The sequence below is a fragment of the Phyllobates terribilis genome, unplaced genomic scaffold, assembly GCF_046119375.1.
Source record: "Phyllobates terribilis strain yellow unplaced genomic scaffold, ASM4611937v1 Scaffold_8__6_contigs__length_399053987, whole genome shotgun sequence".
In the NCBI taxonomy this organism is placed as follows: domain Eukaryota; kingdom Metazoa; phylum Chordata; class Amphibia; order Anura; family Dendrobatidae; genus Phyllobates; species Phyllobates terribilis.
In genome coordinates this window covers 342,569,175-342,596,817 of record NW_027362768.1, presented here as the reverse complement: position 1 = coordinate 342,596,817, position 27,643 = coordinate 342,569,175, and the positions used below count along the sequence as shown (strand labels likewise).

General features: G+C 41.6%; 1 protein-coding gene across 1 annotated transcript in view; it reads right to left on the bottom strand.

Annotated features, from left to right (window-relative positions):
- The window catches only part of TAFA1 (TAFA chemokine like family member 1), a 685,025-nt gene extending 664,631 nt beyond the window's left edge, over positions 1–20,394 (bottom strand). Inside the window, exon 1 of the mRNA XM_073644713.1 lies at positions 20,293–20,394. The gene's annotated coding sequence lies outside the window, so the exon portion shown is untranslated. The remainder of the gene's footprint in view (positions 1–20,292) is intronic.
- Between the last annotated feature and the right edge of the window lie 7,249 nt (positions 20,395–27,643).

Sequence of the window (27,643 nt, the reverse complement as noted above, 5' to 3'; positions counted from 1 at the left end):
ATGTGGCAAGGTTTGTTAAAGGGTCGATATTGACTTTTAGGATTTTTACCCAAAATAGGTGGAGCTTGAGTTCTAGTCATTTTATCTCTGAAGAGCATATTTGCATATTAAAATTCCCAGAGGGGCATTGCATCACTAGCTCATTATGCCAGCTTGGCACTCTCCACAATAAGAATTGTTCCCTTTTACAACCGTAGTCAGTGGCCTCCCCTACAGCCACATCAGAGCTTCTGCTTTGCACTGATGAAGGGCAAACACCCCAACACACGTGTCTGCAAATGGAGAGTCTTGTTTGGCTTCTACTTCTCCTAAGTCAAGGCTCGTTACAGGGTCGATATTGACTTTAAGGATTGCTACCCACAATAGGTGACACTAGAGTTCCAGTACTTTCACTCTCTGACGAGGATATTTGCATATTAAAATTCTCAGAGAGGCATTGCATCGCCGACTCCTTATGTTGTCTTGACATTCTCCACAATGATAAGAGTTCCTCTTTATAACCACAGTCAGAGGCCTCTCATACAGCCTGATCAGATCTGTTGCTTTGCACTGATGAGGGGCAAACACCCCTAAACATGTGTCTGCAAATGGAGCTTGAAGCACCTCTTACAAATCCAATTTTTGTCTTGCACAGAGAGATTCAACCAAATGTGACATGAAATGTATTACCTTAGCTTCTTTTATTTGATTACAACTTTAGGTTTCAAAAAAGAGCAACCTCAGAGTTAATAAATAATTACAATGTGACAAAAAATAATAATAATAAAAAAAACCCCTTGCAGATAGATATAAATGCATTGGGAAACATCTGCGGTAACAAAAAGAACAGTGACTTGGAGAATCGTCTGGCAGGCGAGGGGGTGTGAAAATACATCAGCCTACATTAGCGTAGCTCGTTGCCTTCATTATATCTAAGCGCGCACACAGCAGAGTATCCCCACAGATCGCCAGCAACGACACATGCAACAACGCACCCTGGTCATTACCGCCCAATAACGCATCCTGAAATGCCAACAGAGGGGTTAAACCTTAGGAAGGGAAACTGAAGCTGCAATTCATTCTCTGATTGCAGCACGTTCCTCTTTATGGAGAGGAGAGAACAATAGAAGCCATCAATAAAGCTTCTGCTTATAAAACTCATTTCCTTAAATATGAGGCAACATTTTGACAGCCATAAAGAGGAAACAACAGTTGTGTTTTTGTATTAAAACATCGTTTAGAAAGGCAATAACGAGCGAACAGCGCAAAGGAAACATCTGTGATATTGTCAAACTATTTTGGTCGTTTCTGGGGCTGGGATGAATCTAAACGCAGAGTTTTGTTAAAGGCATGCAATATAATATTTATTGCATGGACGCTTCTCACATCGGAAGAGTAGAGGATCGTACCCACAGGCTGATTCTCTTATGTAGAGGGAAAGGAAGCGAAAAAAAAAAAAATCAACCTAAGCAAAAATCGTGAAAGATAAGACTACTGCCGCCTGAAACTGTTAGGAGCAGGATGTAAATCTACAGCGGGCACAGTTATAGATTCCGTATAAAGTCCCAAAATATTAAAAGAATAGTCCATTATATATGTATTTTTTGTTTGCAAAGACAGGAAATACTTTAAAATAAAATAAAACATTATGTATCAGTTTAACAACCCATTGGCACAACTGGATGAAACTGTGCACCAATGCCGGCGTCTGCATTTAGAGATCTTGTCTCTGACCGCTCCTGCCGGCGATTCCTCATCAACAGAGCAGCTCTTTCTCTTCCAGGCTAATCTGTCGACGTGGCGTGACTGCCGACGACATGTTGATTGTCAATCGGCTCCCCGCAGTTAGGCAGCAGGGAGCCGACTGTGAAGCAGCATGACATCGAAACTCACACACCGTCAACAAAGCAGAGCAGAAGAGAAGCCGCTTTTCTGTCGAGGGAAGCGTCTGAATTACCGGCAAGAGCAGTCAGTGACCTCTCTGTGCTGCCAGATCAGTGCCAGGAACGACAACCAAGGTAATTTTTAGGCACATTGTACAAGAAAAAAAATTATCCCGGATAACCCCTTTAAGTAGCAGGCTTTGCACTGTGGTATTACAGTATATAGAACAAGTGATCAGATGATTGCAGGTTCAAATCTTCTGTTGGGACTGAAAGCTAAAATGGGGAAAGTTAAAAAAAAAAAAAAAAAATTTTAATTTTTTTTTCTCATTTAAAACTAAAGAAATGTTAAAAATAAAGATATTAAGAATTGTCATATCTGCAAATTAAAATGATTTAACCCATACGGTAAACATAATAATGAAAAAGATCGAAATTCCAGAATTGCCGTTTTTGGGGGTCACGACACCTCTTCCAAAAAAATGCAATTAAAGGCTATCAGAACTTTTTATCTACCCCAAGATGGTATCAATGAAAACTACAGCTCGGCAAGCAAATAATCAAACCATCACACGGCTGCATCGATGGAAAAAAGAAAAAAAAGTTATGGGTCACAAACCAAATTACTATTTTATTTTTTACAAATTTCTAAAAAAAAGTCAGTCACTTAAATAAAAAAAAACAAACAAACAATACAAGTATGCGATCACCGTAATTCTATTGATTTAAAAAATGGTGTTACCAAGTTATTTCTATCGGACAATGAACACCATAAAAACAAAACCCACAAAACATTGATGGAATTGTGTTAAAGTGCATAGTATGGAAAAATGAATGATGCCATTCACAACTACAACTCATCCCTTAAAAAGCAAGTCCTGCTATCAGTATAAATAACGTAACTATTACTGATGGAAGAAAGGGAGGAAAGCACAAAGATGTTTAAAAAATGAAAATGTCAATAAAGGATTAATCCATTGCAACTCCATTTCTGATGGACTCCATTTACTTCCCTGTGGTTTACCAGCACAGGTGACCACTTCTGCCAATCACTGGTCTCAGCTATAATTGCTGTATCTATTGCCCAAAGCCTCTGAAGCCAGTGATTGGCTGCAGTGGTCATGTGGTTAGATGACAGTCAATTAATTACAGAGAAGTATATAGAGGTGTCAAAGGTGTGTCAGATGTGCCAGACAGTTGCTCTGCAGCTGGTTGCAGAAGGTCAATTTTGTTTGCCATTACAGACACCTCCTTCAATCTGTCTTACTTCAAGACCCAGCGTCTACCTCCCTCCTGCTCTGATTGACACCCTGGCCTGGGTGTTTAAATACTTTCAGTTTGCTGCAGGGAGGTGCTTGTGATATTCACAAGTTCCCTTGTGAAGGCTTGGAGCTGTTGTAGTCTGCTTGTTTCCTCTCTGGTGCTTGGAGGACATTTGGTGTAATCTCTCTGCAGTCGTATCAAGCTAAGTTTCTTCCCCCTGTGTTTGTCTCCCTTGTTGTCTTTTGTTGTCTTTAGTTTATAGTGGGGACTGACCAGTGCTCACCCCCCCTTCCTTATCCAGGGCCTAGCTCCAGGGATATACAGGGCTTAGGTTTCCTGTTCGTCAATTGGTAAGGAATCTATATGAGGATGGTAAGGGAGACAGGGTGATATTAAATCAGCCTAGGAGGTCTCCACTCCCATTTCCTTAGTGTCTGGGGTCCCTTCCCCTCATCCTTTTGTGTTGCACTTTGTCTTTCCTACACTGTGCGTGACAAGACGTCAGTCAGGACCCCCTATACAGCAGAGCCAGAGCGGCATAAGATTAAACAGAGAGGTAATGTCCATTTTCTTTTTTTTATAGCATTCCTTCCCTTTATAACTTTTAATATTTCCTTTTAACTTTTTTTTTACCCTTGTCCACATGGTCTATGAGGCTGCAGGGGAACAGGTGTGTCTGCTGGCAAGAATTTACCTATTGTGACAACCCCTTTAGCATTAATTGCTGTATATACAGCAGTACTGTGAGATGCAGAAGCACATGTGCCATAAATGTCCGATAGACGCAGGTTCCACCTATGGGACTAACACCTATCTTGAGAACCGGGACTTATACCGTACTGTTGTGAGTAAAGAGGTGATTGCTCATGCACGGCTCCCTGCTCTTGAGCATGATCCTTAGATATTTTAGGAAGTGAGAACCTTTCCTTTCACAGATACACAAGATGAGGCTCCATTCTCAAAAGAGATGGGGGCTATGTCTATGAGACTTTATTCACTTCTGTATGTCCACGGGAGCGATGGTGCACATGTATGACCACTGCTCCCATAGACTGTAAAGAAGCAGTGTTCATGCATGGGCACTACATATGCAATTATTGAGGGCCATAGTGGTCAGACTCCCAGCGATCATACAGTTATCACCTTTCCAGTCGATAGGAGATAAATGTTGATTGTAGGAAAACCCTTTAAAGTATTGGTGATAACTTCCTACTAGTGAAGAACGAGCATGCTCGTTACTCGAGATTTATGAGCATGCTCAGGTGTTTCCAGAGTATCTTCAGTGTTATGATCTGCTACAGGGACTAAGGAAAGACAGGAGAGCTGTCCCTACAATAGAACTAAACTAGATCCCTACGATGTAACGGGGAACCTGATCCTGCGATCAGACCCGCTAAAGTCCTCGGCTAGTCTGTACGAAGACCTATAGATGTGAGGGAGGGATCCCTACAAGAACTAGGGACTGGGATAAGTTGGACACCTCCTAGCAGAAATAGTAGCAGTCAAAGACAAACACACAACAAAAAGCATAGAGGTCAGAAGACCTAGCAAAACTAACAGAGACCGGCAACAGAGCACCAAGCTAGCTCAAGAGTAGTAAATACAATGAAGTCCAGCAAGACCAGGAGGGCGGAGCCGGATTAAATAGGCAAAAATGGTCATGTGACCAGCAAACTAAAAAAAACCTAACAGGAGAGTTCTAACAGTACCCCCTCTTCTAAGAGGATCCTCCGGATCCCCTAGGCCCAGGCTTACCAGGAAACCTCCTGTGAAATGCTCTGACAAGTCTGGAAACAGAAACATCATCCGCCCTCACCCATGAGTTATCCTCAGGTCCAAAACCCTTCCAAGCGACGAGATACTGCAAACTCCCTCTATATCGTCTAGAATTTAGGATGCGGGAAATTTCATATTCCCCGTCCTCCACCACCGGAGGAACAGTGGCAGAGGCGTCACCATCTGACACATCAGCTTTTTTCAACAGAGAAACATGAAACACCGGGTTAATCTTCCAGGACGTAGGAACCTCCAACCTAACAGCAGATTGGTTAACTATCTGAAGCACCTTAAAGGGCCCTACGAACTTGGGACCCAATTTTTTAGAAGGAATCCTCAATCGCAGATTCTTAGAGGACAACCAAACCATGTCACCAACAGCAAACAAAACCTCTTGCCGTTTCCTATCAAAGTACCTCTTAGATTTTTTGTTAGCCTCCTGAAGATTACCACGCACATCCGTCCAAACTCTCTCCAAATCACCGGAAAAACTCTCCTCCTCAGGCACAGCCGAAACCAATTTGGAGAATGACCCAAAAGACGGATGTCTCCCAGAACAACAAAAAAAAGGCGAACACCCAGCAGAAGAGGATGTATGATTGTTCAGAGCAAATTCAGCAAGTGGCAGAAACTCAGACCACCCCTCTTGATTGTCTGCCACAAAACAACGCAAGAACTGCTCAACATCCTGGTTCTTCCTTTCTGTCTGGCCATTAGACTCAGGATGATATCCAGATGAAAACGACAAATGAACTCCCAACCTGTCACAAAAGGCACGCCAAAAACGAGCCACGAACTGAGGTCCCCTATCAGAAACAATGTCAGTAGGAACACCATGTAGTCTGACAATTTCCTTGACAAAGGCCTTAGCGAGTGTCTTAGCGCAAGGCAGTTTGATGAAGGGAACCAAGTGACACATCTTGCTAAAATGTTCCACGACCACCCAGATGACCGTGAAACCTTCAGAGGGGGGAAGGTCAGTAATAAAGTCCATAGCCAGATGTGTCCAAGGTGCACTAGGAACCTCCAGAGGGCAAAGCAACCCCGCAGCAGGAGCATGCGAAGACTTAGATCTAGCACACACAGTACATTGACGCACCCACTTAATGACTTCCTTCTGCCATCCAAGCCACCAAAAACTGCGACCCACAACTCTCTTGGTCTCAGAAATTCCTGGATGACCTGCCAACCGAGACTCATGACACTCAACAAACAAATCTCTCCTAAAGGTCCTAGGCACAAACAACCTCCCATGGGGAGTGTTAGATAGGGCATTCTCCTGAGCTTTAAGAATCTCATCCTCCAAAACGGAGTCCAAAGCAGCAATCACAACACCTTCTTGTAAAATGCTCTCCTCTTCCTCCTCAACACCGACCATGGGAGAAAAGCTGCGAGACAAAGCATCCGCTTTAACATTCTTGGTACCCGGGATGTAAGTAACGGAAAAATTAAACCGCGAGAAAAAAAGTGCCCACCTAGCCTGACGGGCATTCAAGCGCTTGGCAGCATCAAGATAGATCAGATTTTTATGATCAGTGAAAACCTGAATGGGAAATTCAGCACCTTCCAAGAGGTGACGCCAGTGTTCAAATGCGAGTTTAATCGCCAGCAATTCCCGATTACCAATATCGTAATTAAGTTCAGTCTCAGAAAATTTTTTTGAAAAAAAGGCACAGGGATGTACTCCATCCTTGTTTTCCTGAGACAACACCGCACCGACCCCCACCGAAGAAGCATCAACCTCAACCAAAAACGGCTTAGTCACATCAGGCTGCATAAGGATGGGAGCAGAGGTGAACCTCTCCTTTAGAAACACAAAAGCTTCAATGGCCTCAGAAGTCCACTGAACCGCATTAGCACCTTTCCTGGTGAGATCGGTCAGCGGTTTGACAATAATAGAAATTTTTTTTATGAATTTTCTGTAATAATTGGCGAAACCCAAAAACCTCTGTATCGATTTCAAACCAATAGGCCTAGGCCATTCCTGCACAGCTTGAACTTTAACCGGATCCATCTCAAAACCTTCACTGGAGATAATGTAGCCCAAAAAACTAATTCTCTGTACAGCGAACTCACATTTCTCCAGCTTAGCAAAAAGCGAATTGTCCCTTAATAACTGTAATACCTCACGTACGCTCCGCCAATGAGACTCCAGATCAGGCGAATAAATCAGAATGTCATCCAAATACACAACCACATTTTTGCCGATTAAAGGTCTAAGGATGTCATTAATAAGATTCTGAAAAAATGCTGGAGCATTGGTAAGACCAAAAGGCATAACCAGATTCTCAAAATGACCCACAGGAGTGTTAAAAGCAGTCTTCCATTCATCACCCTCCTTCATGCGCAACAAATTGTATGCCCCCCGGAGATCAATTTTAGAGAACCACTTGGCCCCCACTAACTGGTTAAATAAATCAGGAATCAATGGCAGTGGGTAAGGATTGCGTACAGTAATTTTATTAATCTCACGAAAGTCCAGACAAGGACGTAAACCGCCATCTTTTTTTTTTACGAAAAAAAATCCAACAGCCACAGGAGACTTGGAAGGCCTAATGTGACCGGCGGCCAAGCTTGTCTGTATGTATTCCTCCAAAGCCTTTCTCTCAGGAATAGTAAGATTAAATAAACGACTTTTAGGAAGAGTCGCTCCAGGGACAAATTCAATGGTACAATCATAGTCTCTATGGGGAGGCAAAATTTGTGACTCCTCCTCAGAAAAAACTCTCCAAAAATCCTGAATAGGTACAGGCAATTCCCCTTTATCCACAGCAGCAATACGTCCGTTACAACACTTGTCATAACACTTAGGGCTCCAGGACTTAATTTCATTGGTAGACCAATCCAGTACAGGATTATGCAATTTTAACCAGGGTAACCCCAATAATACTGGAGAAGGCAAATTATCCAATACCACCAAATCCAAATTTTCTTGGTGAATACCATTAATAGTGAGGGGAAATTCACAGACCTTATGAGTAACACTCTTCAAGGGAGAGCCATCAACAGAAACCACAGCAATAGGAGATGACAAAGTTTTAGGTTCTAATCTAAGTTTTTCCAAGAATCCCCCATCAATCACATTCAGAGTAGAACCACAATCCACAAATACCCGAAATTCAATTAATTCATCCTGAGCAGCAGTAGTGGCAGATAGGAATACTCCCTTAGAATTTAAACAGGCAATACGGGCATAACTGACCATTTTTTTTCTTTCTTCATACGAAGCACACAGTTCTTAATAAAATTACCAGAATTTCCGCAATAGAAGCACAAGCCTTCAGAAAGCCTGCGGTCTTTTTCCTGAGAGCGGGGTGTCATCGCCCCAATCTCCATCGGCTCTCCATTTTCAGCACAGACCCTCTCAGGACTCGGAGCTGACATAGCAGAGGATTTGCGCTCATTAACCCTTGCATGCAGTCTCCTGTTCACCCGTATAGCTAATTGCATTGCCTCCTGCAAGTTTCCAGGTGTGGGATAAGCAATCAGTAAATCCTTAACCCTTTCACCTAGCCCTGCAAGAAACAAGCTTTTCAAAGCTGAATCTTTCCACCCCACCTGGGCAGACCACCGACGGAAGTAAGAACAATATTTTTCCACATTACCTGATCCCTGCCTCAAACGTCTCAATTCAGACTCAGCAGATGAGACACGATCAGGATCATCATACAACAAACCCAAAGCAGAAAAAAAACCTATCCACTGATCTAAAGCACGGATCACTAGGTTGGAGAGAGAAGGCCCATCCCTGAGGATCTTTGCGCAAAAGTGACATTATGAACCCTATGCGCTGTGATTCATCACCAGAGGATCCGGGTCTCAAACGAAAATACAATAAACAAGCATTTTTAAAAGAAAAAAAATCTTGTTGTTCGCCAAAAAATAGATCAGGCAGACGTACCTTTGGTTCCACAAAATGCGCTCCAGAACAGCTACTCACGTGTTGTTGGAGCTCGGCCACCTCTAGAGAGAGTCCCTGCAAGCGTTGAGCCAAATCTTAAACCGAGACCATGATGGAAAACTGGAGGTCTTTCCTTAGAGAAATTTTTTTTTTTCTTTTAGGGCTGGACTTAATGTTATGATCTGCTACAGGGACTAAGGAAAGACAGGAGAGCTGTCCCTACAATAGAACTAAACTAGATCCCTACGATGTAACGGGGAACCTGATCCTGCGATCAGACCCGCTAAAGTCCTCGGCTAGTCTGTACGAAGACCTATAGATGTGAGGGAGGGATCCCTACAAGAACTAGGGACTGGGATAAGTTGGACACCTCCTAGCAGAAATAGTAGCAGTCAAAGACAAACACACAACAAAAAGCATAAGAAGACCTAGCAAAACTAACAGAGACCGGCAACAGAGCACCAAGCTAGCTCAAGAGTAGTAAATACAATGAAGTCCAGCAAGACCAGGAGGGCGGAGCCGGATTAAATAGGCAAAAATGGTCATGTGACCAGCAAACTAAAAAAAACCTAACAGGAGAGTTCTAACATTCAGCGTGCTCGGGTGTTATGTTTCAGTCGTGCTGTGTGCATGATTTGCGACTGTTTGACAGCTTTAATACATGTGAGGAAGGCCTGTTTCTTAGGCATTCCTCACATGTATTAAAGCTGTCAAACAGTTGCAAATCATGCACACAGTGTGACTAAAACATAACACCGAGCACGCTGAAGATACTTGATGAGCACCCGAGCATGCTTGCCAAAAAGTTTAACAGAACATACTCACTCATCACTACTTCTTACCAATCCCAAGAATGGGGCTCTTAAACCAACGCCCCATCGAAATGGAGGGTTGCAGCTCATATGAGACACCCTTCTATTAATTCTCCATAGGATTGTCGTTGATAGAAAAGTACGGCATTGGCATGGAGAATGAATAGTGCAGTCTCCCCTCCATCCCAATGGGGCATTTTAGATCCCTTTCCCCAGATCCATGCTCAGCAGTCGGATCCCCACCGATCTGCAGGTTATCACATACTCCTTTAAGCATTTGGGTATCACCTCTCTTTTTCCACCTTTTATCTTATATTGGAATAGATCATTTTGGACAGTTTGCATTAATGTTACATTTCCACATCTGAGGATGAAAATTCCCATCTTCATCTGAACCATGTGACATTCTTTATACTTTCATATGTCATAATTGCGGAAAGAAGATGAAAACAGATGTTACATTACGCCTCATTATAATACAGCGCTTTGTTTATTGCAATCTTTAATTACCAGGATCTGCCGCCTCATTTGTTTTAAACTGTCACTTGTCTGATGGAAATACAGATTTATGGCAAATTTTGCATACAGGCTCCATAGCTCAGATTAAGACAGATGTGTAATCACAGTGATAGAAAACGCTCCCCAAACCTCAGCAATTCTCTAAAAAACCCACCATAGAAATAACGCACTTAATTAGGTTTGTGTATTATATTCAGCGGCAGCATTATAGGGGCAAAAAAGTCCAAGCCCTTGTGTCTCATGTTGGCCAAAACCACATAGTGAGACACCATTAAAAATAGCACACGATAGTTGGGTTTTGCATTGGACCCAGGAGTTTTAAATTACCATAAAGGGTTATTTCCATCCCAAAAATTTATGGCAAATTTGCTAATTTTTGAAACTCCCATACATACAAATGGATAGGGCCATGTACCTGCGGACACCTCGTGAGAAGATGCTTGTTCCCAGTGATGGAACCCATATCTATCAAACATTCATAGCACGACTTATGGGTGACTGCTACCTCTGCACCCCTAAAAGCAACTTCCACTTACTCAAAAATTAGCCTAAGGGTGAAAATTGTATAAATTTGCAAAAAAGTCAAAATAACAAAAGAAATATTACTTAGCTAATAAATCCTCCGCCATTCAAGGGCCACACTCCCAATGTTGCCTGTCCATCTGTCTTGCTCTGACTTTCCATGTGACAGCTTCAACCAGTCACTGGCCTCATAAGTCACTTGGGTCATCGGGGACATCATTGCTGTGATCGGAGAGAAGGACCAGAGTAGTGGCACTTGTACAAGAGTTGATTTCTCAGATAGTAATTGGCCCAATTTTTAATTAAAGGGGCTGTGCAGGACTTAGCGACCGAGGGCCTTTGATTACGACAAGGTCATCAATATCTGACAAGTGGGGGAATGAACTCAGAACACCCAAGCTGTTTGCAGACTCTGCAGCAGCTAGAAATACTTGGTATATGGAGCCAGAACAGCACAGTTCTGTACTTGTGTAGTTTCCTGCAACATTGCGTCTATGAGCATGTGTTGTTTCCTGCAACAACAGGACGTTAAAGTCTAAAAAATCCCAAATGGCTGGTGGGAAAATTGCAAGATACCTATTTTTTATTTTCAATATAGATTGTTATATGGGGAAAAATACATTTAACACAAAAACCTGATATAAAAATTGGTTGTTTTTTTGTCAAATAAAAAATTAATCTTAAATTATATCACTCCAATATACAAGAGCTTGGATACTTGTCCACATTCCATAATACATATTTAAAAAATCATATGTGTAGCGCAGGCTCCGAATTCCACTTTTACTACCTGTATTAGTAGAAACCTGGCTCCAGTTCCCATAGTTAAAGGTAAGAAATGGAATCATTTTGTAACATTGTAAAACACAGGATAAAACACCTAGATGTATCAATAGAAAAGATAGACTCAGTACATGTGTTGTTTCCTGCAACATTGTAGCTATGTGCATGTATTATTTCTTGCAATAGCAGGAAGTTAAGGTTCAAAATAAGCTCTAGTTACCAGTGAGAAAATTGCAAGATATCTATTTTTTATTTTTAATACAGATTGTTACATGCAAAAAAATACATTTAACACAGAAACTTGATTTAAAGAATAGTTCATTTTCAATAGTTATACGTGTAGCACAGCCTTCAAATTCCACCTTTACTACCTGTATTAGTAGAAGCCTGGCTCCAATTCCCATAGTTACAGGTAAGAAATGGAATCATTTTATAACATTGTAAAACACAATATAAAATACACTCATTAGATGTATCAATATAAAAGATAGGTTCTGCTATTTACATGTGTTGTTTCCTGCAATATTGTAGCTATGTGCATGAATTATTTCCTGCAACAACAGGAAGTTAAGGTCCAAAAAAAGCTCCAGTGGCTTGATAGAAAATTGCAAGATATCTATTTTTTATTTTTAATACAGATTGTTATATGGGTAAAAAAATACATTTAACACAGAAACCTGATCTAAAAATAGTTCATTTTTAACAGTCATATGTGTAGTGCAGCCTCCAAAATTCCACCTTTACTACCTGTATAGTGTTATTAGAAGCCTGGCTCCAGTTCTCAAAGTTACATGTAAGAAATAGAATCATTTTGGAACATTGTAAAACACAGTATAAAACACACTCATTAGATGTATCAATACAAAAGATAAGGTCGGCTATGTACATGTGTTGTTTCCTGCAACATTGTAGCTATGGGCATGTGTTATTTCCTGCAACAACAGGAAGTTAAGGTCTAAAAAAGCTCCAGTGAGTAGCCAGTGAGAAAATTGCAAGATATCTATTTTTTATTTTTGCTATATGGGGAAAAATTTAATTTAACACAGGAACCTGAGTTAAAGAATAGTTCATTTTCAACAGTCAGCGCAGGCTCCGAATTCCACCTTTAGTACCTGTATTAGTAGAAGCCTGGCTCCAGTTCCCATAGTTACAGGTAAGAAATGGAATCATTTTGTAACATTGTAAAACACAGTATAAAACACTAACGCGGAATACTATTAAAGCCAAGATATAAAACCGTGTCCTCTTCTAACTCCGACTGTAGCAATAAACACAACGCATTTTATTTTTTGTTAAAAAATGCTTAACATACACCAGCCGTTCATTTTATAGCAAAGTCAAATAAAACCTTAGCGGATAAAGAGTAGTAAAAATGTAAATAGATGAGAAATTGATGCTCATTTAATGCTATTTTCTTAGAAAAAAAAAGTCTACAAAGCATAATGTTCTTAACAGTCGCTTCCTCTGAATGCCCCGAGATGAACAGTATCACACAAAGGGAAGTTTTCAGCTCCGACGCTGAGCGTTCGGTGTAACTTATTACCATAAAAGAAAATTTAAATGAATGTTCCATTAGTTGCACTGACTTAAATGTATGAGTCTTGTCAATGGGGATTTCTTAAAGTTGTTTTATACTGCACTTAAGGCAAGGAGCTCATAATATACTTGCCATTTCCTGTTCGGAAGCACCCATCGCTTGTAGTACGCCTCAATCTATTGCAAATCCATCACGGCATTCTTCATGCCAATGTAAGTGCATTTGCAGAGCCAATAAAACACAGCAGTCAATGGAGAAGGAGTAAAGTTCACAATTTATCTCCTATTCGCAAAAAAATAAAATAAAGGTATTGTGATGCTCAGATGTTTTTCTTTTTATCATCTATAAATCCAGGGACACTAACATCTCAATAAATACTGCATTATCCTGCATTTACTAGGATAGCAATCAATGGCAATCCGTCATGTGATTTTCCGTTTACCTGTTATGGGAAATAAATTGTTTATGTTAGTTATATTTATTGCATTTGTTAAGATGTAAATGGCTGGTATTAATCGTTATATCGTTATAGAACTTGTCCTTTTTTTCTTTCTCGATACAGACTGGAGGGATTTTTAACTAATGGCCAATTTTTTAGGGTAAGTGCACATTGAATTTTTTTAAGAGTTTTTCTTTCTAAGTGGGTCTGCTTTAAAAAATGCCTGAAAGACTCTACGTTTCTATTGTAAGCCCACTTTGCTGTCTTTTGAACGTTTTTTTTCTGCCTTAGGTTTTAAAAAACACCGGATAAAGAAAAAAGAAAGTGCATGTCACTTTTTTTAAGTTGCTCCGAATAGAATTTGGTCAAAACTAGGAGCTGGCCAATCAGAAAGCTGCAAAAAAAAATGCTTCAAAAACTCTTCATAACTGTTTCAGGAAATGAAAAAACTCCTCCAAAATCTTCCCAAACAAGGAACATTTTCTACAGTGGTTTCAACTGGAAAATTAGTTGTTTTTGACTGCCTCAAAAACACCCCATGTGTGTGTACCCTAAGTATGAGCAGGAGAGTTTCTGAAATCCAGGAGCCCTATTGTTGAAGAGATTGTCCACTACTTGGACAATCCTTTCTTGATCGCTATATTTCCCCTTGTAAAATAGAAACAGGATGTACTCACCTCCGGTGTCGATGCCATTCCAGCGACATTGATGTCCAAGTAGGAATGAACCCTTTAAAGAAGCCCTCCTCTTCCTCCCATCATAGTTTTTATCCTCTTAATAGATTGCAGTCATCATATTATACAGCACTGTGTACTTACAATTGCTCATCTTGCCTTTCTACCCAGCTAATTCTTCTCTTTTCTCTGCTCTTTGTAGAAACAGAAAGTCTCTTGTCCCTGCATTTATCACTCTTCTCTTCAACTCCCTCCCCAGCTGCTCCCTCCCCATCTGCATTGTCCATCTACCTCTTCTCCCCATTTCTCATGGATGTGTCATTTTAAAGTTTTCCAATAAATGAACTGTTTTTAACTAGAGCTGGATACAACCTTTATTCCTTGAATGCTCACTCCTCCCTCTGCAATAAACTTTTGCAGTGACTCATGACTTGAGCAGAGAAAATTGACCTCCTGTGTCTACATAGAGCTTAGAAGGATTCAGCTAGTCAGTTTTTAATCATGTGATGTCAGAGACCTAATGGAAAAGAGAAGAATGATCTGGGTAGAAAGGCAAAATGAGCAATTGTGAGTACAATATGATGATTGCAATCTATGAAAAAGATAAAAATGTTGATAGGAGTGCTTCTTTAAACTGCTCAAGCTAGTATGTTTCCTATACACAGCACACATACGCTCTCCAAACTCTATGTAGCACATGTTCAGAATCACCAGCAGCATGATGGACATAAAACAGCAGTACTGTGCAGTGCAGCTGCAAATCCAGCAATTGGGTGAGATAAAACACTCACTAAAAAGCAGAAATAAAAATCTGGAAGTGTCTTTCTGCCTGTTCTCTCATTGTGCTCCTTCTTCCCTCCAATCGTCTCTCAATAGACTTCAATAGGAAACAGTAATCTGATCTCTCAGTGAGCTGGTAGTCCTAGTTTTGATCAAGATGAATTTTGACCTATTTTTCAGAGTAGGTGGAAGTGGAGAAAGATTTCTCTGATGAGATATATTACAAAGTTTCTTATTTTAGCTTCTACTATTGATCTATGTCGTTTGTTGCAGTTTTACCAGAGCAGGAGTTATTTTTCAGTTTCACAGGCAGCCCAGCGATTTTTGTAATGTTCATAACAGGTCATTGCATTCGTTCTAACTCTTCCAAGTTCCAGTTACTGCTCTTGTTAATCATGTTTAAGATACAAGTTACCTGGGATTGATTTTTGTCTCAAAATTGATTGATTAAAGTATCACATTTCCCATAATCTATTAGATCCACGAGGATACACCGTGATCACATGTTTATCTTGGCCATTAGTACCCTCATTAGTATCCTTAACGAGAGTTTCCAAGGAAATGGAAAGTGTTCACGTCTCTAAAAAGCCAAAGGTAAAAAACCTACGTAAAGGATAGCCATACTCTTAAGTAACTTTTCAGAGAAAGCTATCCTGTGTGTACATGAGAAATTGAGAAATAATACTATATCTGATCATTATATGACTTGTTTAGGGTATTTTCACCAGTTTTTCCCTCTGCAGGCTCTCTCTTAATTTGCAATTGAAATGATCTGTTGGGTGGAGACTGGCTTCAGCCAACTCTATCATACACAGATCAGCACACAAAGATGGATTCTTGCTCTTCATAGATTATTTTAGCACACAGAGGCAAACAACAGCAACAAGGAGGATATTATACAGCAGTGTTGAGCTGTTGGGATGTGAATCAGCTCTGGAGTGAGGTAATAGACTTGTCAGAAAACTCGCTACATTCTTTCTGTGTCTTTTCTTTCTCTGCCTGTTTCCTCTCCCTGCACCTCATTCCTACCTTCTTCATAGAATATAATGGTATGTTTCACATAACCCCATAGTGAGTCTGCGGTCCTTCTTGTCTGAGCAAGATGGATTTGAGCTGTTTTTTTTTCAGAGTGTATGACAAGTTCAGGAGGCAGGTAATAGAGGAAGAAGTGGCTGATAAATTAGGAAGGAAGCTGCTTTCTCTGATAAGATATATTACAATGTCTCTTATATTCCCATATAGTATAGATTTATGCAAGAAATGGTAAATATTAAAGAGGAGTAAATGGTTAGAGGCGAATTGGAAATTTCACCAAAAATTTGGATTCTCCTGTATATGAATTGTTTGGGATTCACTTTATGTAAATTCAGCAAAATGATCCTAAAAGGAAGGTGAGCGGAGAGGTGAGTATTTTTTTTTCAACTTGCGTATATTACGCTCTAGGATCCGAATTAACCCCAGAGCATAATGGAAGGAACATTCGGTTGCCAATGAATAAAGTCAATGAAATTCAAATTTCCTGGCCAAATCTAAGCTTAAATGTTGGCAGATTGGCTCATCCCTAGTAAATACAATGAAGATATTCTGGGATATTGCCAACACACATTGCACAGTCCGTACGCTTAGAGTGCATGTCCAACAGTGGAGAATTTGGTGTAATTTAAAGCAAAGAGGAAGATAATATATATTCTGCCCACATTTCCCATCTCCTCCTCACTATGGCGAGCCTGTTATGGCTTTCCTACAGTTTTCTCTGCGGGTGCTCTGCAGGATAATAACCAGATGAAAATGAAGCCTGCATCATGTTCCTGCATTTCCTTTACCCATTTAAGTGGAATAAATTCAGAAAGATATTTGTGCTCAAGAAATCTTTCTGATTCCTGGCTAAAAAATGTATTAATCTGTGATGTAAGGCCAAAATCTTATAAAAAACCAAACCATTAACCAGACAGATTAAAGAGATATCCCAATGTTACGAGTCTGATCACACTGCAGTGAAGAGGCTCCATTTATCCATCGCCAGTATCCACAGATTGGACAGAAACTGTAGTGTTACATTCCGGCCAAAATTACAAAACAAAACAGAACAGAACTCAGTGAACCCATTTCCACCTCTCATTTACAAAGAGAAAGAAGATCTTGTGAGAACCATTCACTGATCCAACGCAGCCGCTTTTCCCATTGTAGCTGTCATGGAAGTTGCGGAAATTTGAGGGATTTGATTTACACAAATCCAGCAAAATGGCAGCCAACAAAAAAAATCATTATACTAACCTGTCCTTTGCCTTCACATGACTTCTTACGCCACCTCCAATGCAGCTTCCTGCACCTCCATGCGCATCTTCATTTGTTCCGTCAACATTGTCTTCTCTTCTTCTGAGGTTCCCTGGTCCTCTGCAAGGAACTGGTGGTGATGACATGACCAGGTGGACCTCAGAGCCAGAAGAACCATGACCAGGTGGACCTCAGAGCCAGAAGAACCAAAAAGCATTTGGTTCTTCTGGCTCTGAGGTCCACCTGGTCATGGCATCACCGCCAGTGCCGTGCAGAGGACTAGGGAACCTCAGAAGGAAGGGAGGATCATGGAGCATCGGTAGCAGTGGAGGTGGCATAAGAAGTCAGGTGGCGACCTAGGACAGGGGAATGTAATGAGCAGAATTCAATCCCCTCCATTTATGATTCCTAAAAGTCTTTTCATGGTGTAAAAGGACGGGATTACCCTCCAAAAATATCAGTTATTAATGGGGAACTCTACTACACCTCTATTGAGGTCCGATATTAACTATTAACATCAAACTTGACTATTAATAATTAAATCCACTAACGTTATCTGTGCCTTATACTATATACCAACTGAGACAAAACCGTGTACTAATAAAAGGTATTTATTGCACAAAAGTCTACAGTTAATATACTACTATTTATCCCACTAGCACAGTAATAACAATAGCACACAAGACGGATTTACAATTCCCAATTACCTAATATATTTTCCACCCACGTTTCCTAATCACTCATGCAATATCGGCCCACCCAACTATACTAACTTTCCCTATATATATATATATATATATATATATATATATATATATATACAGATACAAGGATATCAATATCTAGGAGGGTTAGTACAAGGTACGTAGGGCTAGTAAGTAAAGAAGTTACAGGGGAAGAGAGATATTCAGCCATGTGTTGTTATGTCCGTCTCCAAGAGTCAAAGAGGCCCGAGCACATGTGGGCTCTGGAGTTTTAAGTCCAAGCCAGTGTCCAGCTTCATGTCACAGGAAATGATGTATTATTCCCCCCACTGGCTAAGGTCTTTGTTCATGTCCAACCATACTCTCAAAACATGTTTTAGCACATGGCTGGACATTCTATTAAATCCTCCCCAGCAGCAAACACTCTGAAACACATGGGGAGATGTGGGGCCAATGTATACATGTATACTTATCTGCAAGCATGGCTAGCATGCAGATACATATATACATGTACAACCTGGGACACTTCCCTTTACACATGGCAATTGGGAGAATTTTGCTTTTGGACCAATTTTATTTGGATCAAATCGAACTTGCCAGCCGAATCGAGCAAATCCAGTGAATACAAATTTCGGGAGATTCAATCATCTCTTATTATGAAATCCCTCTTTTCCGTGTCGGACTGGGGTAGTAATGGCCCACCAGTAACAATGACTCTGTGGACCCACTGTTCAGCTTCATGCAAATATTACATTACCCTCATTCACATTGGCATCAACACTGGAGGTGAGTACAGTCTGTTTCTATTTTACAAGGGGAAATATAGCGATCGAGAAAGGATTGTCCGAGTAGTGGACAATCTCTTCAAAAATAGGGCTCCCGGATGTCAGAAACTCTTCTGCTCATACTTAGGGTACACACACATGGAGTGTTTTTGAGGCAGTCAAAAACAACTAATTTTCCAGTTGAAACCACTGTAGAAATTGTTCCTTGTTTGGGAAGATTTTGGAGGAGTTTTTTTGTTTCCTGAAACAGTTATGAAGAGTTTTTGAACCGCTTTGGAAGCATTTTTTTTGCAGCCTTCTGATTGGCCAGCTCCTAGTTTTGACCAAATTTCATTAGGAGCAACATAAAAAGTGACATGCACTTTCTTTTTTCTTTACCAGGTGTTTTTTAAACCTAAAGCAGAAAAAAAAACGTTCAAAAGACAGCAAAGTGGTCTTATAATAGAAACGACGAAGAGTCTTTCAAGCTTTTTTTGGGCGATTTTTCAGGCATTTTTTAAAGCAGACCCACTTAGAAAGAAAAACTCGTAAAAAAACTCAATGTGGGGGCGTGGCCAGCTATGGATCTGTAAGGACACACACACCAGAGCTCCTCCACATCAGTTGTGAAAAGATCTGATTAACCGGCTCTACAAGGCATGGGAAAAGCCAAAAAAGGCAGGAGTACTGTCTCTGCATCACCAACAGCCATTGTGCAGGGAAATATCCAAGCTTATCTCCTGCGCAGCAGCTTATCAGCACCTGTAATAGCTACCATAACAACAGAGACCTGGACACACGGAGGTAATATGCAATCAGTTCCTGCCTCCCCCTCCCAAATGCTTGCTTTGGAGACTCACTCCAGCCACAGTATGAACTCTGCTGAAGATCGTGGCTTCTGCAGGGTAATCACTACTGCAGTTACATCTCCTACAAGTACACATGTTATGTCCAAGATGGCGCTGGCCTCCTGTGTGGAGTCAGAGACAGACAGGCACAGAGGGGGCAGGACACAGGAGGGAGTGAATGCAGACCAGCCCCTACACAGAGATACAGTGGAAAGTGAAAGTGGAGTCTGTGCATCTGAAACAGAACAGGATCTGGCAGCTCCTCATAGAAGATTAATTAACCCTATCCCTCCTGATAACATACCTCCACAGAGGGCCTTTTTGAGTCAACTATCCACACAGGGAAATACAGCTGGCTTAGAAAAAGCATTTAATCACAGCTCACTGTGTGCTCAGGATCATATATTAACCCCTTTGGAGCCTGCTCAGAATCTCATGGATCTCTCTTCAGAGCCTCTAACAGGGGTTCCACAACTTCTAAGAACACAAACCGAACAATCCATGGTTGATGCCACTAAATATCCTACTTCCATAGAACCCTCAATTGCACCACAACCAGCACCATCATGGGCCGCGAGCTCACGACCAGTGACTTTGGGTGACATTCAAACACTTTTGCAATCTTTCCCAACTAAAGAGGATATGACCTCATTTGCAAAATACATTGTTGAGGAGTGCAAACAGGAATTTGCAAAACTGCAATCTGATGTGGTTACCCTGACAACGACAGTGGACACCATAGAACAGAACATGACTATTACCTCTGCCACTATCACAGCGCTCCAGGATACAATACACGTCCAATCTGCCCATATCATCAACCTCCAATCTCACCTGGACGACTTGGAGAACCGCGGAAGACGAAACAATCTACGCATCAGGGGCTTGCCGGAATCGGTGGTTACTGCGGACTTACCCTCCACTCTTAATCACATATTCAATAAAATACTAGGGGCCCCTCCTTCCTCCGTGATAGAGCTAGACAGAGCTCACAGGGCATTACGCCCTATGGACTTAGACCCCAATAAACCAAGAGATGTCATCTGTCGAGTCCACTACTACAAAGCTAAGGAGGAGATCCTGCTCAAATCCAGGGACAGCTCTGCAACAATGTACAAAGGCAAGCAGTTGATGATCCTCCCTGACTTGTCTAGGCGGACATTATCAATGAGAGCAGCTTTGAAACCACTCACAGACGCACTCAGGGAACAGGATATCCCCTACCGTTGGGGTTTCCCGTTCTCCCTTCAAGTTAGACACAATGGACGCTCGGCGAGACTACTCACCCCAGGAGACCTGCCGGAGTTTTTAAAACAACTCAATCTCCCACAAATATCGATCCCACAGTGGTTCCAGTTTTTCACACTGTCTTCGGCTTTAGAGGACGGCAGAACTCGCCGTGGGCGGGACAGAGAGGCTTCATTTTCTATTAATCTCCCCCAGAGAGTCACCAAGCGCTCCCAGCGACCGCCGCAGATGCCCAGAAAAGGACCCTGAACCTGGAGGCCCATGTTTAGTGGTGTACTTCATTTGAACTGCCTGTTAGTCTTAAGATAGCCTAACGTCTTCTCCTGAAAGGAGTCAGGAGGTAAAAACTGGTAGCTCCACTGGGGAGCACATACAAATATCTGATTAAATGTATAGGTCTTAATGCCTTAACTTTGCTAGCACCTATCAACAGAATATTCACCTAGATTTGTTGACCCCACTGTAACCCCGTGGGAGTTTAATGGTTTTGCCTTTCAGTAAGTTTCAGTAATGTTTTTCATAGTCGGTTGGTTAGTCTTTTTTCCTGCAATGCAATTCTCAAAAGGAGTGTTAGTGTTCACGATGCTTAGCTGTCACTTTCCCCCTGAAGGGACACCGCCAGGCGATCGGGTACCCCCATACGCTTGGTTCTACTTAAAATGGTTACTTATACCCCGAACAGTAGTTCTTTACTTACTGTTTCATTTGTTATGTTTGTTTCACCCTGTTGTCTTTTTCCCACAGTTGCTTCAAATGTCCATCGATGCTTGCAATCTTTTCACTCTGAGGGGAGCGGACCGCCAAGAGATTCAACCCAATGGCGACACTTAAGTATGCCTCCTTCAATGTGAAGGGGTTTAACATCCCGGAAAAAAGGGCCCAAATTCTTAGACTACTTCACAAAAAAAAGGTACAGATTGCGTGCTTACAGGAAACACACTTTAAAGAACATCATACCCCTACCCCTAAAAACAAATATTATACCCACTGGCACCTGTGTAATAACACCCAATCTAAGAGTTGCTATCCTCATTCACAAAAGCCTGACACACGAGTTTGTCGAATGCATTAAAGATCCAAATGCAAGGTATATGCTCCTAATTTAAAAATTGAAGGCAGACTTTTCACAATCATCAATGCTTATACCCCTAACCAGGGTCAAACTCAGTTCATTCTCGACCTAATAGACAAAGCCATTCCCATTGTCCAGGGTACCGTCATTCTGTGTGGAGACCTCAATTTAACACTAGATCCTACATTAGATAATTCAACAGGAAAAGCATCTCTATCTTATTCAGCTATCAAAAAAGTAAAGAGGGCATTTCTCCAACTACAGCTCTGTGACGTTTGGCGCCTCACACACCCGACTGTCAAAGATTATACCTTTTATTCCTTCCCTCATGATTCTTACAGCAGAATTGACTTTATCCTGGTGCAACACCGAGCCCTATCTTGGCAGCCGGAGACGGAGATAGGGACTATGCTTTGGTCTGACCATGCTCCCATATTCTGTTCTCTCGTTATTCCCAATCTAGCCAAGCTTTCAGGGTCGTGGAAACTAAACGAATCCTTGTTACTGGACCCGGTGTGCACCCAGGATGTAACCAACACAATATCAAACTTTGAGGAAGACCACAAATTTGACGTATCTCCCCCCACAATCAAATGGGAGGCACTGAAATGCGTTCTTAGGGGTCTATTTATTAAACATGGCTCCCGATTGAAGCGAGAGAAGGCACATAACCTCAATCTCGCTCTGCGCAAAGTAGAAACCCTTGAGGTAGCCCACAAACATGCCCTCTCAACAGCAACACTCCGAGACCTATTAGCAGCCAGACAGGAAGCCAAAAAACTATTAGACTTGGGATATAGACGCTATCTCCAGGTCTGTAGCAGTAAGTTCTATGAATATAGCAATAAATGTGGACGCATGCTAGCAAGAGCTCTAAAATCCCAACAAGCCCAAAATCACATCCCAGAAATAAAAGACAACTTGGGTCAAATGCTAAACAAAACGGAAGGTATTACAACTGAATTCCATAAATATTATACTCAACTATACAATCTCGATGGTATACCAAACAACACATCCCCTGTTAATACTTCCTTGATTGGGACCGACACGCCTGAAACACAAGCACAGAACCCTTTAAAAATGTCTCCCGCCACATCTCTAGATGAACCCTTAACAGAGTCCGAATTGCAGTTAGCTACCCAGTCGTTAGCGAGTGGAAAAAGTCCAGGCCCAGATGGATATACAGTCAAATTCTATAAAACATTCCTTCCGCTCCTTTCACCTCTCCTGCTGGGAGGATTTAATCACGCATCCTGCACAAACCCCTTCCCTCCCCAAACTACAGAGGCACATATCACTGTTCTCCCAAAAAAGGGTGGGGACCCACACTTATGTTCTAGTTATAGACCAATCTCTCTGCTGAACGTGGATCTGAAGATCTACGCGAAAATATTGGCGAATAGGCTGCAACCTTTCTTAACCGCACACATACACTTCGATCAGGTGGGATTCCTCCCTGGGCGGGAAGCTCGGGACAACACTTTAAAGACAATTGACATTATTCATCATGCCCAATCAAGAGGTATCCCTCTACTGATACTCTCTTTGGATGCTGAAAAAGCATTCGATAGAGTCTCCTGGCACGCCATATATTACTCTCTTAAAAAGCTTGGGGTAGGGGACCCTTTTATAGCCAAAATCATGGCCCTGTATCGCAATCCGTCAGCTAGGCTGAAGATAAATGGAACATTATCATCACCTTTCATAATAACTAATGGGACCAGACAGGGATGTCCTCTGTCCCCTCTGTTATACATCCTAGTGATGGAGCACCTGCTCTCATCAATCCGCGATAATCCCAATATTAGGGGGATTGGGGTGGGAGGCACCGAGTACAAGTGCTCTGCATTTGCTGATGATGTCCTGCTATATATCACTCATCCACATATATCCATCCCTGCTGTTATGGCTGAAATAGATCACTTTGGTACATGGTCAAATTTTAAAATCAATGCAGCGAAGTCTGAGGCCCTCGGTGTTTCCCTCCCCAAATCCATACAGGATTCCATCCAGTCCAACTTTCCCTTTGCCTGGCCCTCACAGGGTATCAAATACTTATGAATTCCTATTCATAGAGACCTCTCCCGTCTATTTTATCTTAATTTTGGGCCCTTTATTGAACAACTCCATAGAGATCTTACTTCTTGGACGGTGAAGGATTTTTCCTGGTTCGGCAGAATAAATATACTAAAAATGAACGTCCTACCTAAACTCTTATACCTCTTCCAAACCATTCCCGTGGTAATTCCCTCAAATTTTTGGAAAAGACTGCGCAGTAGCTTTTGCAGATTTATCTGGGCAAGTGGGCGTCCACGCATTCGGGGAGATGTTCTGATCAGACACAAACAAAAGGGGGGCCTTAGCCTTCCGGATTGTAGAAGGTATTACATGGCAGCAGCACACGCTAGAATCCTGGACTTCTTCCATCATTCGGAGGGGAAGTTATGGGTCAAAATAGCTCAATCCATTTGTCCTAAAGCTCTTACCACTCTCCCATGGTGCGCCCATTTAACTGTCCCCTCTCTTGGCCTTATGTCATATAGTACTTATGCCACTGCTCTGGCTTTGAGATCCCATAAAAAAAGCTTATCCTTAATCGACCCCAGGGCCTCTTGCTCCCGATTTCAGATAATCCGGATTTCCCACCAGGACTATCTGCAAATAGATTTCTCGGTTCAAACAAATCCCATCCGATATTCTTTCCTCATATCATCTCCAACACTTCGCTGTTCCCCCTCAATGACTTGTTACAGGGAAGAGCCACTTCCCCGAAGGCTAATTTTGAATATAGTCAATTACAACACTTCTATTCAACTGTGAAGAAGCGCACACATCTTCATAGAGATCTCACAAACTTTGAAAAATTGTGCCTATCATTGTCACCCCCTACACACTCCATCTCCCTACTGTATAATCTCCTCATTGCCCAGGTAGCTGACAATAGGCCAGGATTCTGCGGTGCATGGGAAAGGGAACTGGGGAAGTCCTTCTCTGACTCACAATGGGATAAATGTTTCTTCCTAACACATAAAACCTCAATAGGGTCTAAAGCTCAGGAAACCTCCTTCAAAATTATCTCTAGATGGTACCGGGTACCAGCAGTCCTTCATAGATGGTACCCAGTGGTCTCAGACAGATGTTGGAGATGTGGGGAGGGGGAAGGGACAATGTCACACATATGGTGGGGGTGCCCTATAATAAATGCATTTTGGGCAAAGGTGGTTCCCATGATTGAGAAAATAACTGGTTTGACTATCCCTAATACGCCAGAAGCCCTCCTTTTATCAATGTTACCAATAAGTAAACGTAGTTATAAAAGGTCATCAATAGGCTACCTAATACAAGCGGCTAAGAAGGTCATTCCACGACACTGGAAAAGCAGAGACCCACCCACTGTGGAGGAATGGTTTGCGGAGATCTCCCTCCTTAATAGGATGGAGCATCTGATTGCCATCTCACCGGCTGATGTTGATAGACACTGTGTGACTTGGAGGGATTGGATGGATTTCCAAAACTCTGACGCCTACCATATAGCCCCCAACTAAAGTTATCCGGGATGTCGTCACAACAAAGATCATAATCGCACTCTATTGATTGGTGGTCTGCCGTGGTCCGCTCCCTCTCTCTCTATCTTTCATATGGAAAAATACATGCTTGATCTGGATATTGATGGAAAACCCTCCCTGTACCCCCCCAATGTACTGTAGTTATGCATAGATTTATAGTTATGTTACCCCTTTTACTATGTATATTGTATTTTCTTGTACTTTTTCAACACAAAAAATAAAAAAACTTGAATTTGAAAAAAAAACCTCAATGTGCACTTACCCTAAAAAATTGGCCATTAGTTAAAAATCCCTCCAGTCTGTATCGAGAAATAAAAAAGCACAAATTCAATAACGATTAATACCAATCATTTACATCTTAATCAATACAAATTTCAGGAGATTCAATCATGTCTTATTATGAAATCCCTCTTTTCAGTGTCGGACTGGGGTAGTAATGGCCCACCAGTAACAATGTCTCTGTGGACCCACTGTTCAGCTACATGCAAATATTACATTCCCCTCATTCACAAATTTCCCTCTGCTTCTATATAATAGGTTCTTTGTTGAGTGAGTAAATGAATGAATGATGAGATGCTGCTTTTGTTTGTACACAGAGAATCAAATGTATTGGACCGACTGCTGCTCATATTGGGAGGTAAGTTGCTTACTCCTGTACAGGGGCCCACCTGAGGATTTACCTGTTCTTCAGTTGGCCAGTCTGAGCCTGTATCTATTACCAATAGAGGTGGGACACAACTTGGCAAATCCAGGACTCTCAAAATTGACAGTACATTTTCAAAATCACTGTGACTTATGCACATACTCTATGTTTCCCTATGACGAAGCTACGGCAATTTTGTACGCCACTTTGGAGTAACTCTCACCTCCTCTCTGATCCCAGCTTCCAGAAGTCGGAAAGTAATCTGTAACTGAAATATTCATTGTAACCAATAAAACCTGGAAGGCTCGGCTCTCACCACACTGTTGTAATGTTACACCCACCGCTTTATACATACACGGCTGTTATAAAGCAATATTTAATCTCGCCCCATCTCTCCGGCAGTCAGCGCTGTGTGGAATTGCTCACTCTTGTGTGCTAAGTACCAGCGAGGACCCATCTAATCCAGTTACCAATGAGCTGTTTGAGCGTGAAGTGTTGGAGCCATTGTATTGATTTATAGGAGTATAATTGCTTTACAAGAGATCTATATGCAGCCTCCCATACATAGAATGCTTTTATGCTGTTTGTCATGTCTGCTTATGGATGTTGACTAGAAAGCGGCTCCAGCACTTGGGATGGGAGGCACTACAGGGGATTTATGTTGTGCATTCGGTAGGGTATTATGTTTTAAGGAAACCTCCAAAATATTGATACAGAGTGAAATGCATAAAACAGGAGACGATAAAAATCTAAGAAATAGAAAGATCAAATCTTAAAGGGGTTGTTCCACTACTTTTAGATTCATGACTTAACCCATGGATAAGTCATCAATAGCAGATCTGGTTCAACCACCAACCATCTCTTATAACCTCCCACAGAGGCGGGATGTAAAAAGTGAACACCACTGATTTATCACTCTGTGTAGTGGCCGCTGCCAGGTGCTGCAGATCAGCTATTTTTTAGTCTACAGTACTCAGTAGCGGCCACTACACAGTGTGATGAATCGGTGGTGTTCCCGCCCCCTTAACTATCAGCTGGGGTACCGGGTATTGGATTCATACTGATCTAATATTGATGCCTTATCCCGTAAAAAAAAAACTTTAACCTTTTCTCTGCTTTAAACCAGGGATATTGACTTTAAACCATTGTTAGCGCTAGACCAACAGGGATTTTGTCATTGATTGTTCCAATACATTAGACCACTAAGGGTTTGGCAGTGACCCTTAAGTACCTAGACCACCAGGGATGCTGAAATCAACGTTTTCCTTTCCCTAGACCACCAGGAATGCTAATATTAACTTTTTCCCTGCCCTTGATCAACAGAGGTACTTATATTCTCCTTTTCCCCATCCTGCTGTTAATAACTCCTTCCCTGTCCTAAGCCACCAGGGAATTTGTCAGTGACCTCGTCAATACATTAAACTCGTTAGCAGAAAAACTTATCAGCACATTCAAATTAGTGTGTACAGGTGCCAGCTAAGACAATAATTCTAAGAGAAAATATAGCTGCACTCTGAAATGCTATGAATAATAAATTTAGATAATTGGAGCTGCATTACAGCCATAGAAAAGAGGTAAACGCTACATTATGTACACATGGAATATTGGAAAAAAGGAACTGCAATATTGCTATTGAAAAATTACAGTAAAAAG